Here is a 14494-nt window from a genome sequence, read left to right as displayed (position 1 = left end):
ACCAGTGTACAGGGTCAAGGCGGCTCTAGAACAGCCCCAAATGATTTATGCGCCTGGAAAGCAGATCCGCCATCCCGGAGCGGGTCGCGGTCCTGCCTCTCCCCAGGAGGCCTAGCAGTGGTGGCGCGCGGGCCCGTGAACGGAAAGCGACATCGAGCGGGTTTGGGGAGCCGAGACCGATGTACTGCCTCTCGCGCGGGCCAGCACGCCTGCTGGTATCGGTCCTGGCACCCTTGGCCTAAGCTGAATCGCGCGGGCGGCGACCAGGTGCGTCCTGGGCGCCCTCAAGTTCAACGACGCACCCGCGTGCCCGCGCGAGCGCCGCGGCCGTCCCCCGTATGACGAAAGGACCTTCTGTGCTGTCACCCAAGTCCCGAGGACGGCTCGAGAGAGCCCAGGGTCCCGGCGCCCCGCGCACGCCCTTTGGATTTCAAATCCCGCCTCCGGCAGGAAACAGGTGTAAGTGGGGTCGGTAGGCAGCTTTGGGCGGAGGGATCTTTCTGCGGAGCAGGGCAGTGCTGGCACAGCACCGGCACAGCACCACGGCAGCAGTCTCTTGAGAACCAAGGCAAGATTCAGAGCTGGTCCCTGCCAGCAGCCAGCAGTCCGCCTTCCCTAGAGAAACGGGAACGGCTCCTGGCGCGCTGCACCTCCACACCCGCCTGATGTCTGCGCTACCGCCACCAGGGGGTGATGCGCCTTCATCCTTCCTCCAGGATGCAGTGGCTGACTGCGAAGACAGTCTGAGACATCGCAGCCCCAAGTTTCAGCTCTGGGTGCTACGATGGGCCACTGGCCGGGCTCAGGTGGCCACTTAACCCCGTGTGCATTCCTCCTACAGATTAGAAGGAGGCCCTGGGAAGTCCTGGACTCACACACCTCGGCCGTCCAAAGGTGAGAATTCTCAGACCTTCCAAGAATGTTGGAGAGCAATGCCTGCTTGTGTGTTCATGCTTGACTGGTGGACAGTGACTGTGGCATTAGGCTATCATAAGGTTCCTGGCAGGGAGAGGCTCAAAATCATTGCCAGATTCCGGACAAGGTTGTCACCTACAGAAAGGAATTGACGAATTGCCACATTTGGGGACAATCTGAGAGCTGAGGACCAAAGGCACCTTACAGCATGGTGAAGCCAGGGGTATATGGGGCCACAGAGGTTGCCCAATCTGGAGAGCTTGGGCCCAGAAGAATAGAGCGAAAAGTCCATTGTGAGATCAACTTCTCATCCGGCCCTAGTGAGTAATGATGGCTGTCCTTGACCGACTGCCTACCAGGAGCCAGCTGGAGCTACTGCGTTACCTCCTTTAGTCCAAGCCATAACCCAGTGAGGTTTGAGCTGCTGCTGTCCCCATGCCATGGATGAGGAAACTGAAGCTCAGGAAAGTTGGGTTGCCCTAAGATACACAGTAAGTGGCAGAGTTAAGACTGAAATCCAGGTCTGACTGACACCAAGCCCGTGTGCTTATCCCCTTTGCCATAATAATCAAAGTCAGCTCCACTGAGCATTTCATAACGGCCAAACAGTGTGTGGAATGTTTTTGTAAAGCTTTATTTAATCCTCACAGCAACCCTGTTATCATCACAGTACCTTGTACAGTTATCCCCTGCTTTTTACAAGTTCTCTTCACACTCCTTGGCTTTTATGAAAGACTTGCATGAGTCCATGTTTTCATTAATGGAAAGAAATTGGAAGAGGAATTGTCTCCTTTACGCAAAAAGCAACAATCACGTTCTGAATGTTTTGCAGGAGCCCTTATAGGGGCACTGCGCTCCCCAGGCAGTGAGAGTGGCACCACCAAACTCCATCCCTGGGAACTACGCTCAGCATCAGCATCATCTCAGCATCAAGTCGCTGAACTTTGAACTGTGTCTGTGAGCATCTGTGCTTTATCTCGATTTGTTTTGCACGTGTGTTAGCAAGATGCATCCTAGGGTGATTGCTTTTTCCCTTTACACCATTTCAGCTTACAAAAGGTTTCCTTCTACTTTCAGATAATGGAGGAAACCTGTATTTGTATATAGTACCTTCTTATAACCATGGTACTCCGTTTAATCCTCACCACAATCCTGCGGGGTAGGTACTATTATTATCACTCTCATTTTGCAGGGAGGTAAACTGAGTCATTGGGGCTAAGAAACTTGCCCTCAGTTGCACAGCTAAGAACTGGTAAAGTTGGATTTGAACCCAGGCAGTCGCACTCATCACCATCAGAGCTCATCCCAGCTTCCCTGTTTCATTGCTCACTCTGTTGTGGGTGCTTCAGCCCGCCTCTTCTCAAGGATTTCATCTGAGACAAGCCGAGAAAGTGTGAAAACTCCTTGGTGCCCTGTTACCAGCGTGGCTAATTCTGTCCTTTCAGCCGTCTGCGTTGTGTATTATACTACAGCGCCATGCAACCCTGTCGCTGCGGGGGTGGAGCTCATGCAGGCCCGACGTCCACATTATGAGACACCCTCTACAGAACATACTGGCCTCTTATCTGGTGCGTATCAGCTAGGTTAAGAGATTCATACAGAATGATCTTTTTCTTTCTCTTCTCTCCCCTTCCCTCCCCTCCCTTCTCTCTCTCTCTGTCTCTCTCTCTCTGTCTTTCTCTCTCTCTCTTAGCACAGATGTCTGATGCCCGGGCTTGTTGCCTCCCCCATTTATCAAGTGTATTAAAGAGTCCAAACCTAGAAAATAATATCTGAACAGTTGACCCAAGTTCAAGAAGACGAGGCAGGTCCCACTGAGGCTTCTTCCACATGGAAATAAGACTCCTGCCATTTTTTTACATTGTTTGAAATGGATTTTGTGGAGTTGTATCTGTATGTTAGAGCCCGATCCAGTTGTCTTTACTCTCACAGTTTTCCAGTAGGTTGCTTAAGGCTTAGGACTTAAAAAAAAAAAAAGGCAAATAAGAAATAGCAGAAGTGTGCTTTTTGCTACTTCTCCATCAATATGATCTGCTGGGAACCTATGAATTTACATTTATGTACTAAGAGGTTTAGGGCCTGGGTAAATCAGATTCATGAAATTTGGCTGCTTCCATAGCAGTGACTTTAACCTGGGGAATGCCTGTCTAAAACCAAGTGGGCAGCAGCTGGAGGTCACGTTTTCACCAGGTCTGCTGCACTGCTGTGCAGCCCACACCCCACAGTGCCTGCTGTGCTGCTGGGAGGCTGGGATGACAGGTGTTTGTAGAATGCCAGTAGCAGGTGCCTCAGCCTTTTCTGCTGTGTGCCTGTGGAAGCAGGACACTCGTGTGTTCTGATGCCCAGCAGAGCCAGTGTCTGATCAGATAATAATGTTAATAAGCATTTACCAGGCACTTAATATGTCCACACAAATTATTCTAATGCCTAGTTTATTCCAGTGGTTTCCATGCCATGTCTAGTCTATTTCAGTGGTTTCCAGTGTTATCCTAGGGCTACCTAGGAATCAGCCAGACCAGGACAATGGAATCAATTCTATCTGGTTGCTGTGGGGATCCCAGGGGAGCCTAGAGAAGACGTGAGGAGTGTCTACTCTCCATTTCTGGAAACTGATATGGCCAAAGACTACTGAACTTTGAGCGCTCTAACAGAGAATCATTTCTATTTAATTTGCCCCATTGTAACTTTGACAAGATAAGTTTCTCAACTTCAGTGTTAGAGTCACCTGGGGAAATTTAAAATAACTCCACATCCAGGCCACACTCCAGACTGATTAAATCAGAATGTCTGGGGAATGGAGCCCAGGGGATCAGTTTTCAAAGCCCGCAGGTGATTACAATGTACAAAAGTAGTTAAAATCACCTATATCTGAGTGATACACAAAAATGTAAACTATGATGTCAAAACATAAAATGTGAGGGAGGAGCAGATATGGAGCTTTTAGAACGTGCTTGGACTTAAACAACCATCAACTTAAAATAAACTACTAAATACATAGGTTGTTATATATGAGTCTCAACCACAAACCAAAACCGTATAATAGACACACAAGAAATAGAAAGGAATACAAACATAACACTAAAGAAAATCATCAAATCACAAGGGACGAGAGAAAGAGGAGGAAGAGAGAACAGCAAAACCAATCAGAAAACAACAAAATGGCAGTACGTACGTATCCGTCAATAACTATTTCAAATGTAAATGGACTAAATGTTTCAAAGGACATAGGGTAGCTGAATGAATGAAAAACAAGACGTATGTGCTGTACACAGGAGACTCATTTCAGCTCTAAACATATATACAGTCTAAAATCAATGGGATGGAAAAAGATACTTCATGCAAATGGAAACAAAAAGAAAGCTGGGGTAGCATTACTTATATCACATATATGCACCCCTATATTGATTGCAGCACTAGTTACGATAGCCAAGATATGGAAGTAACCTAGTGTCCATTGATAGATGAATAAAAATGTGGTATATTTATACAATGGATGTAACTCAAGCCATAAAAAATCTTGCCATTTGTGACAACGTGGATGGACCTAGAGGGTATTATGCTAAGTAAAAGAAGTCAGACAAGAGAAAGACAAACACTGTATGATTTCATTTATCCGTGGAATCTAAAAAACAAAACCAAAACGAAGCAGAAACAGACTCATAGATACAGAGAACAAACTGGTGGCTGCCGGAGGGGAGAGGGGAGAGGGGCTGGCTGAAACAGGGGATGGGTATTAAGAGGTGCAAACCTCTAGTTATAAAATAAGTCATGGAATGTAATGTACAACATAGGGAATATAGTCAATAATATTATAATTTGTATGGTGACAGATGGTTACTAGACCTATCATGGTGATCAATTTGTGAAGTATGTAAATGTCAAGTCACTATGTTGTACACCTAAAACTAATATTGTCCGTCAACTATACTTCAATTTTAAGAAATTAAAAAAAAATTCAAGTTCAAAGTGCCAGCCTGGTTTGAGCTGTGCTATGGGGGTCAGGGAAGTGATTAAGGGTGGACTGGTAAAAGAGGAGCAATTACCTCTTCTAGGCTGACATGGTGGCTGGACACTTCAGGAAGGGGTCAGCTGTGGCATGAGCAGTGACCACAGGCAGAGCAAGGAACAGCGTCCAGAGCCAGGTAGTGGCAGAAATACAGTGGTGTCACAGATTGACTTGGGACCTACGTCAACCCCTCTGACTCCAAGACTGCCCAAAGTCCCAGTGCCCCGGGGACTGAGGCTAGAGTTTCTGTGTGAAGGGACGGAGAGGACAGGCAAAAGGCATTACTGTTTGGACTTTATGGTAAATTTGACCTTGCCTGTACTGATGAGCAGGTCAAGCCTATCACATATTGGCTGTCATCAAATAGCTCAACAGTATAGCTCAAGCCCTGGTCAAATTTCCCTTTAAAACCAAGCCTAACTCCCAACTGTATATAAGTTTCTCTTTGTCTTTAAGTGTTAGGCAGAAGTCTGTGTTGCTGCAGAGAAAAAAAGTGTGTGAGCAGTCTCTCCCAACAGCCACACAGCCTGGCAGTCAGAGGCCCAGGCCGCCCGGGCACTTCACACGTAACGCACGTCATGCTGGAGAGCAGCCTCGTTAGATAAAAGGCTCTTCCCTGGCTGCTGCGTTCATAAGTAGCAATGGCCACATAAAGCTTGTGCTTGTCTTAATCTATGTTGGCTTTGAACTATTTTGTCTCTCTCTCCCCGAAACAGAACACTGGGAAAAAGGGTGGCAGTAACCTCAGCTGAACAAGAAACACTGTCATTTTGAAACATCTGTAACATCCCTGTTTACCTTTTTCAAAATCCTCACCAACAGTCACAGTATCCCCTCTAGTCATAATTTCAAGCGTTGTGTCTCCATAGTGATGATTCAGGCTCCTGTTTCCATGGTGATCGTTCTATGAGCTAAAACACTTCCATCAATTCTTCCCCTCTCTCCCATTACCAGTGTCAAACCTTCAGTCTAGGCCCTTATTATGTCTTCAGGACCTAGCACTGGGCCTGACAAATAATAGGTGATCAATGTATTGAATGAACGTGCCTGACCAAGACTATTAAGATAGCTCTTACCTGGTCTTTCTGTCTCCAGGCCTTATCCTGTGGGTAATTAAGCTTTATCTTCTTACTTTTCTTCACTAGAAGCTTCAAATTACTGAATCAAACATGTGCTCATTTTAGAAAAGTCAAAACAATATAGATGTCTACAAAGTGAAAAGTAAACATTCCTCTCTTCGCTAAAATAAATTCCAGCTGCATCAATAATTTAAAAAATTAATGTTCCAGAGGAATTTATAACCTGTGATAAGCAAGGCCATTTTAAGTAATAACAAAATCCTAAAGCCATTAAGAAACAAAATTAATATATTTGAACATACAACATTTCAAAAAGCTGCATGGGGGAAAAATGCCATTAACCAAGTCAAAAGACTAATGACAAATTGGAAAAATGTATTTGCAAAGCAAAGGATAAAAAGTTAAACTTCCTCAGTTATCAGAGAGTTTATGTCGGGATGAAAAATGATGACGAACCCAGGAGGAAAATGGTCAAAAGAAACTAGTGTTAACAGAAAAAGGTGCACAATTGTCCAGAAAACAAATGACACAATTGTACAGCCTCACTCTTAATTAAATAAATGCAAATAACCAAAACTACAATGACAAAGAGATAAGATTTTTTTTTACTGATCTGATTGGCAGATAGAGATGTTTGATGACATCTAGTACCGCCAGCCTGAGGGGAAAATGAGCAATCTCATAAATCACTGGTGGAAATGGACATTGGTGCATTCTTTCTGGAGGATGATTTGACAATATCTGTCAGAATTTAAAATATCCATCTCCTTTCACTAGTAATCCCTCTACCAGGAATTCATCCAATACATATAGTTGCAAATGTTTAGCAACATGTATGCACAAGGAGATTTATTGCTGCCTTGTTTTGCAGTAGCAAAAGGCTGGAAACATCCATCCTTCAAAAGAAGGGGACAAGTTAACCAACTTACTGTAAATCCATGTGGTGGAATAAGGATGACTCTGTGAGAAGAATAAGGTAGGTCTGTGTCCTCAAAAGCAAAAGAACAAGTAGCAGTACTGTGTAACATTTTTACAAGAACCAATAAATAGATGCATATATTGTGTGAATATATGCATTAAAACGCTTTTTTCTGGAATGAATTACAGGAAACTGTTATCAGTGAGATGGGAGATGCCGTGAAGAAAAGGAAAGCAGCTCTGACTCGTTTGTATCTTTTACTTATTAAATTTTTCATCTTATACATGTTTCATATATGACATTTAAAAAACTCTCAGCTGTAGTTTCCTTTTCTCTACTTCCCCTGACTGCAATGCCCAGAGATACTTTTTACTCTGTTTTTTTTTCCAATATGTATATAAGAAAGATGCAAATCTGCATCTTTGCATATGTACGATTATAATTTTGGTTGTTCAAAAATGGGATTATATATAGTTACACAATTTGCTATTCTTATTCTGTATATTGTTCACATATGTTTCTATGTAAAGACATACTGCATAAAATTTCACACTAAGAATATACTATAATTTATTTACCCATTCTTCTATTAGGTTCCTTCCCTTTTTTTTTTTTTTTTTGCCTCTGCAGTGAATCCTACAGTAACCATCATTTTGCATAATTTACTTGTGTACCTGTGTATTTCTGTAGGATCAGTTCCCCGAAGTGGAAACCTAGGTAAAAAGAACAGGAACACAGGAGGTCAAGCCAAACCATGCAAGTCATTTAAAGCCTGTGCTCCCATCACATCTTTTAACTTTCCATTGGACAAAGGCAAGTCCCATGGCCAGCCCAATGTCAATAGCGTGGGAGAATTACACTCTGCCCACCATTCAGCCATGGTAAGGATGAAGAAGGAAGGAAGACTTTCAGATATGTATATAACCTGGCTTAGTCTGACAGATAACTTAGAAATAATGTCTGTTTTTGGTTTTGTCATTTTCTTTAATGATACTAATTTCTTTAGCAGATATTATTCAATGCCCCATTTATAATCCCCTTAACATTCACTTCTACGAGACAAAGTGCGGATTCTGAGCATCCACAACTCTGCCTGCGGACTTGTCTTCAGCCCAGCAAGGAGGACAAGCAGGAAGTGCTGGAAAGTTAATGCCCTGGAAGCAGCTCAACCAAAAATGCAAAGGGAATCAAGAGGTCAAAACTCTAGATTGCTCATGTCTCAATTGGGATGATGCAGGAATTCCTAGACAGTCTCCCAGAATCTCCCATCAGGACTGAGTGCCCATGGCAGGAAATGGTAACAGACCCGACAGTGCACTCTTTTTTTTTTTAATTGAAGTATAGTGCTGTGTTAATTTCTGGTGTTGTGGTATATATATATATATATATAGTGTATATATATACACACACACACAATAGAGTATACACAGCAGTAAATAAGAATAAAATAATGCCATTTGCAGCAACATGGGTGGACTGGAGATTATCATACTCAGTGAAGTAAACCAGAAAGAGAAAGAAAAATACCATATGATACCACTCATATGTGGAATCTACAAAAAGGACAGTGCACTCTTACTGACTTCCATTCTCTCCATCTCATTTCCCACTCCCCTGCCAGTGTTTTCCTAGGACCACCTCTCCAGCAAAGCACTTGTCCTCAAATTCTCCTTGCAGGGTGTGCTTCTTGGGGAATCCAAACCTGCTCTACTCCAAATGTTCACAAATCAATCTCATGTGGTTTGAGAATTCAGTGTAAAATTACCTAGAGCCTGTCTGTGGGAGTTCTAATTTAGTAGATCAAGGAGAAGGCACCAAAGCAGTACTTTAAAAAATATCCCAGATGATTCTGATATACTTGACCTAAAAGTCCTTTTGGAGATGACTAACTTCAAGAGAATCCTTAGCTTGCATTGTAAGCTTGTAACGTCTTTATTTTCATTGATTATATTCATTTCATTGATTTCATTGATTGTAACTTCTGATTTTCACGCTACACTATAATAACCAACTCTTAACAAAAGACTTGGGGTAAAATGAGCCAAATATAAGATGGTTCTTCCTTAGAAAAAAAACATTAAGTTCACCCTTTACCTTCCTGCCTGGCTTGCGTCCTTATGAGCTCTGATCCAAGCTCACTTTTACTTCTTGCCAGTTATTTTCCAGAAATATAAATTTTATTCCCACACTATTTTGGGGGGGATTAGAAGGCTATCCAATAACTGAATCCCTTATAATAGGGTCTCTGAGTCTACCAATAATGGGAAATCTTTACCACTCCTAAGATGAAAGGGACAAGAGAGGGAATAATGTGTTCAGGGAGAATCAGAACATCTCTGCTTCATATGTCTCTGCTTTTACCAAAGGCATGACATCAGGACAGGTGTAAGGAGTTAAACTGTGGCCCCCAAAAGATATTTCAAGTCCTGATCCTTGATACCTAAAAATGTGACCTTATTCGGAAAAAGTCTTTGCAAATGTCTTCAAGGATCTCGAGATGAGATCATTCTGGATTTAGGGTGGATGCCAATGACTGGTGTCCTTAGAAGAGATCAGAGAAGGAGATTTGAAACACAGAAACACACAGGGGAAAGAGCCATGTGAAAATGGAGGCAGAGATTGGAGTGATGTGTCTACAAGCCAAGAAATGCCAAGGATGGCCAGCAGTCACCAGAAGCCAGGAGAGGGGCATGAAACGCATTCTCCCTAATAGCCTCCAGAAAGAACTAATCCTTTGACGCCTTGACTTCAGACATCCAGCCTCCAGAACTGTGAGAGGGAATACATTTCTACTGTTTGAATCCACACAGGTTGTAGTAATTTTTTATGAGAGCTGTAAGAAACCGATATAGAAGGGAAGGAATGTGCTCTCCCTTCTGTTCTCTGATCTCTACCAGTGCTTCCCATTGGCCACACTCAAATGACAAGGGGGACACAGAAGACGCAGCCTGCAGGAGAGGGCATAAAGTGTCATTTCATCTTGGGTTGGGTAGGGGTGAGGGCAAACTGAGAGTATGAGCACCGTACATGAAATAAAAACGATTATAAGCAATAATACTTTTTTTTTTTTAACGAAGTGACAAATGGAAACATAGCAGGGAGAGCTGGTAAATTGCTTCGTCGTCAAAGACAGAGACCATGAAAGCTAAAGTGCATCCTTTACTGTTGGGCTGTATTAAATCACAATGGGAAAAGAGCGGAGAGCTCACCTGACCCAAGGATTTACTCATTCTGTTTGCAAAGAACCAGCCTCCCAGGCTTGCCCACCTTCACACAGTCAGTAAGTGAAAGATCGGGACCTGAATCTAGGTCAGCCAAATCCTGCTCCGCTCTCTATGTGCTGGTGGAATGTTCGCCTCATCGAGAGGTTTCTTTCAATCGAGAACTCCCACCTGGTGCTTTCATCTTCCCTGAGATTTTCACGTATGTACAGAAATAGCAGCTCTCTTTTTCAGATGGCCTCGCAAGCAGAACTCAGCACAATACCTGGGAAGCAATTGTCCCATCTTCTCAGGACAAGGTACCGCTCCTTTCCCAGAGGACTGTGCTGTGAGGTGTCCAGAGCTACAGCTTCGGTCAGGCCCGTTTCAGGGCAGCTCCGTAGCTGCCCACGCTCTGGTTCGCTGAATGAGCACATGTGCTTTAAGCATCCCACAGATACCAGGCCGTGGGGATGCAACACTGAATCAAAGACAGCTCCTGCCCTTAAGGGGCTGGAAGCCTAAACAGGAGATGAGCACGTTAGTGCAGGGGAAGGGGTGGTCAGTGCAGTGAGTACCTACCTCACCCGACAGAAGATTCAGGGAGCCCTCTGAGCCTCGGAGAGTGTAGAAGGCTGCTTTTCCCTCAAGCACCACAGAAGCTCATGCACAGAAATTTCCTCGTTCTCCAGTTTTTTTTTTTAAACAGACTTTATTTCTTAGAGCAGTTTTAGCTGATAGCAAAATTAAGCAGAAGATACAGAGAATTCTCGTATACCCTTTGTCCCTGTACATACATTACCTCTGCCACTGTCAACATCTTGCATTAGACTAGTGCATTTGTTCCGATCTAAGAACTTACAGTGACTCGTTTCTGGTACCCAACGTCCATTGTTTACATTAGGGTTCATTCTTGGTGTATGTTCTATAGATTTTGACAAATACATAAAGGATATGCATCCATCATTATAGTATCATATAGAATAATTTCACTGCCATAAAAAACCTCTGTGCTCTGCCTGTTCACCCCTCCCTACCCCTTAACCCCTGACAACCACGGATCTTTTTACTGTTTCCACAGTTTTGTCTTTTCCCGAATGTTATGTGTTTGGGATCATTCAGGATGTTGTTTTTTCAGATTGCCTTCATTCACTTAGTAACATGCACTTAATATCCCTCCATGTCTTTTCATGGCTTGATAGCTCACTTCTTTTTAGTGCTGAGTAATATTCCATTTGTATGGATGTGCCACAGTTTATTTATCCATTCACCTGCTGATGGGCATCCTGCTTGCCTCCCAGTTTTGGCAATTATGAATAAAGCTGCTCCAAACATCCATGTGCAGATTCTTGTGTGTGTGTAAATTTTCAGCTCCTTTTGGTAAATACCAACGAATGTGATTGCTGGAATGTGTGATCAGACTGTTTAGTTTTGTAAGAAACCACCAAACTTCAAAAGTCGCTATACTATGGTATATTTTTTAAATGACTGAATCTGCAGTCCAGCAATACCTATCTGAGGTCTGCTGTTAAAGACTCCAGGAAACTTCCCTGATCAGCCTCTAGTTGGAAGATGCCTCTCCTTCTGTCCTTATGTTTCATCTTTTTAGTTTGAGTCTTTGAAGCCTGTGAAAATGCAAATCCCTGTACAATTGGTAACAATCTTCATTGTCATTAATTATGTATACCTTGAATAGGAACAGACGTTCTAAGAGTGCTTTGATTAAGCAAAATGCAGTGAAGGTTAAGGGGAAGAACAACACTATGTGTAACTAACTGGTCTGTATGCTTCCTCTCCTATGAGTACTTGCTGTATCCCAGGAGAGAGATATGTCCAGTTTAATAAGTGATAAAGCAGCCAACAGTCGGCAGCACTAAACGAGAACTGGGCATCCAAAGGTGAAGAGGAACAGTCTGTGTCCTTGAAGAGCTCACCACCCAGGCATGTACAAACACAACTTCAGTATAACATGATAAACACTATAATCACCAAAACCGTTTATCCTTGATTTTCAAATAATCTGCCTAGTTGTCAGTGGATGTGTCAAATCATGTGTTGCAATCTTTGATGCAGAAAATATGGTTTGCTCAAATAGAGGCATTAAAGCACCACAGAAGCTCAGCGGTGAGCATGACTGACTCAGCCTGGAGGGTCTGATAAGTCTTCACAGAGGAGGCAAGCATTGGGGTTTAATATTCAACAACATAAGTGACCTTTCCTGGCACAGGGGAGAGACAGAGGTTTTCATGCAGACCAATCAGTGTGTGCAAAAGTGTGAAGCGGGTAAGAGCAGGGTCTGTTTTGGGGACAAGCAAGTGGTTCAGTGTGGCCAGAGGAATAGGTGCCTGTGCTGGGGCGGGAGGGATGGGTGGAAGAAGACAGGATGGGCAGGCAGGAGGCAGCATGGGAAGGACTTTTACATCATGGGCAGGAAGCTGACCTTGTACAGTAGGTTCAGTAGGATAGCCACGAACCATATATGAGTTCACGAAATGAGTACCTGAAATGTGGCCAGTGCAAGTGAGGGGCAGAATTTTTTGTTTTATTTCATTTTATTCATGTAAATTTAAAAATGAAAGTAGTCTAAAGTAGAGAGAGAGAGGGATAGAGAGATGGATAGGTAGATGGATAGGTAGGTAGGTAGGTAGATAGATAGATAGATAGATAGATAGATAGATAGGCTGATAGATTTTTTAATCTGATAATCTGCCCACATGACTTACTCTTTCCACCTCTTTTTCTGGGTAGGGAGGGCACAATTGTGAACCTTTGCAGATGAAGTTTGTCTTATCACTCATGCATAATATAACATGATGAGAGTTCATGTTTTTGAATGCCAAAGACGTTTTTTTTCCCCAACAAATATTTGAGCACCTAGGATGTGCTTAGTGTTAAGGAGATAAAGATGAAAAGGCATGGTTGTTTACAGTCTGAAGGAATTCAGACACATGTTCACCAAATTCTTTTGATCACATGACTGTATGTAAATTGTCATTGAGGAGGTAACCTAATATAAATCCATCTTAGTGATGACAGGGTTAATATATTCAAGATGAGTCGTGAGTCTCTGCTGTCTTCTAGAGAGTTTGTCCATAGAGGAAATTGGATTTCAGAAAATCAAATATTTCATCATTTTTGGCTTTTAAATTGATGCCAAACATTTAGATTTTTAAAGCATTTTTCATATCCTGTCATTCAATGTGTATATTTCATGTATATGTACATTATTTTATATGTACATATATTCATATTTTATGTATACATATACATATTTTATGTATATTTATTTTACATCATGTATTTTATACATATAAGCTTTTCCCTACACAATCTCCTTTCTCCTTGCTTCTGTGAATATGGACATGTGGTTTAGGGAAAAAGGAAGAATTATTTGGGGACAAACACCATGAAAGTAGGATGCAAACAGATCGGTAGGAGTTTCAAAGATGGCCACTTAGGTCAAAGGACAACTCAAGGACTGGCTCTATTCCCTTGCTACTCTGGACCTTTCAAAACCTGGCAGCATCAGCATGACCAGGGAGAAGCCTGTTAGAAATGCAAGATCTCAGGTCCCAACAAGACCACCTGAATCTGCCTTTTGAACAAGATACCCAGGTTATAGAATAGAGAGCCCAGAAATGAACCCACAAACTTTTCGACAAAGGAGGCAAGAATATACAATGGAATAAAGACAGTCTCTTCAGCAATGATGTTGGGAAAACTGGACAGCAGCATGTAAAGCAATGAAGCTGGACACTCCCTTACACCATACACAAAAATAAACTAAAAATGGATCAAAGACTTAAACATAAGACAAGATACAATAAACCTCCTAGAAGAAAATACAGGTAAAACATTATCTGACATACATCTCAAAAGTGTTCTCCTAGGGCAGTCTACCCAAGCAATAGAAATAAAAGCAAGAATAAACAAATGGGACCTAATGAAACTTACAAGCTTCTGCACAGCAAAGGAAACCATAAGTAAAACAAAACAACAACCTACAGAATGGGAGAAGATTTTTCCAAATGATGAAACCGACAAAGGCTTGATCTCCAGAATATATAAAGCTCATACACCTTAATAAGAAAAAAACAAACAACCCAATCCAAAAATGGGCAGATGACCTAAACAAGCAATTTTCCAAGGAAGAAATACAAATAATCAATAGGCACATGAAAAAATGCTCTATATCACTAATTATCAGAGAACTGCAAATCAAAACTACAATGAGGTATCACCTCACACCAGTCAGAATGGCCATCACTCAAAAGTCCACAGATGACAAATGCTGGAGAGGCTGTGGAGCAAAGGGAACCCTCCTACACTGCTGGTGGGAATGCAGATTGGTGCAGCCACTGTGGAAAACAGTATG

General features: G+C 42.6%; 1 long non-coding RNA gene across 5 annotated transcripts; it reads left to right on the top strand.

Moving 5' to 3' along the window:
• The first annotated feature begins 342 nt into the window (after positions 1 to 342).
• Positions 343 to 7917, top strand: LOC140688049 (uncharacterized). 5 transcript variants are annotated; one of them, XR_012062742.1, is made up of 6 exons: positions 343 to 459; positions 717 to 894; positions 1748 to 1872; positions 1993 to 2074; positions 2361 to 2483; positions 7108 to 7200. It is a non-coding gene; the product is annotated as an uncharacterized lncRNA (long non-coding RNA). The 5 variants fall into 5 exon arrangements; XR_012062741.1 differs by lacking the exon at positions 1993 to 2074 and adding an exon at positions 6872 to 6976 and having other exon boundaries at positions 346 to 459; XR_012062739.1 differs by lacking the exon at positions 1993 to 2074 and adding an exon at positions 7610 to 7917 and having other exon boundaries at positions 350 to 459; positions 7108 to 7165.
• The last annotated feature ends 6577 nt before the right edge of the window (positions 7918 to 14494 follow it).

The sequence above is a fragment of the Vicugna pacos genome, chromosome 21, assembly GCF_048564905.1.
Source record: "Vicugna pacos chromosome 21, VicPac4, whole genome shotgun sequence".
Taxonomy (NCBI): Eukaryota; Metazoa; Chordata; class Mammalia; order Artiodactyla; family Camelidae; genus Vicugna; species Vicugna pacos.
The sequence above is the reverse complement of the archived record's forward strand: the minus strand, read 5'-3'. Positions and strand labels throughout refer to the sequence as shown.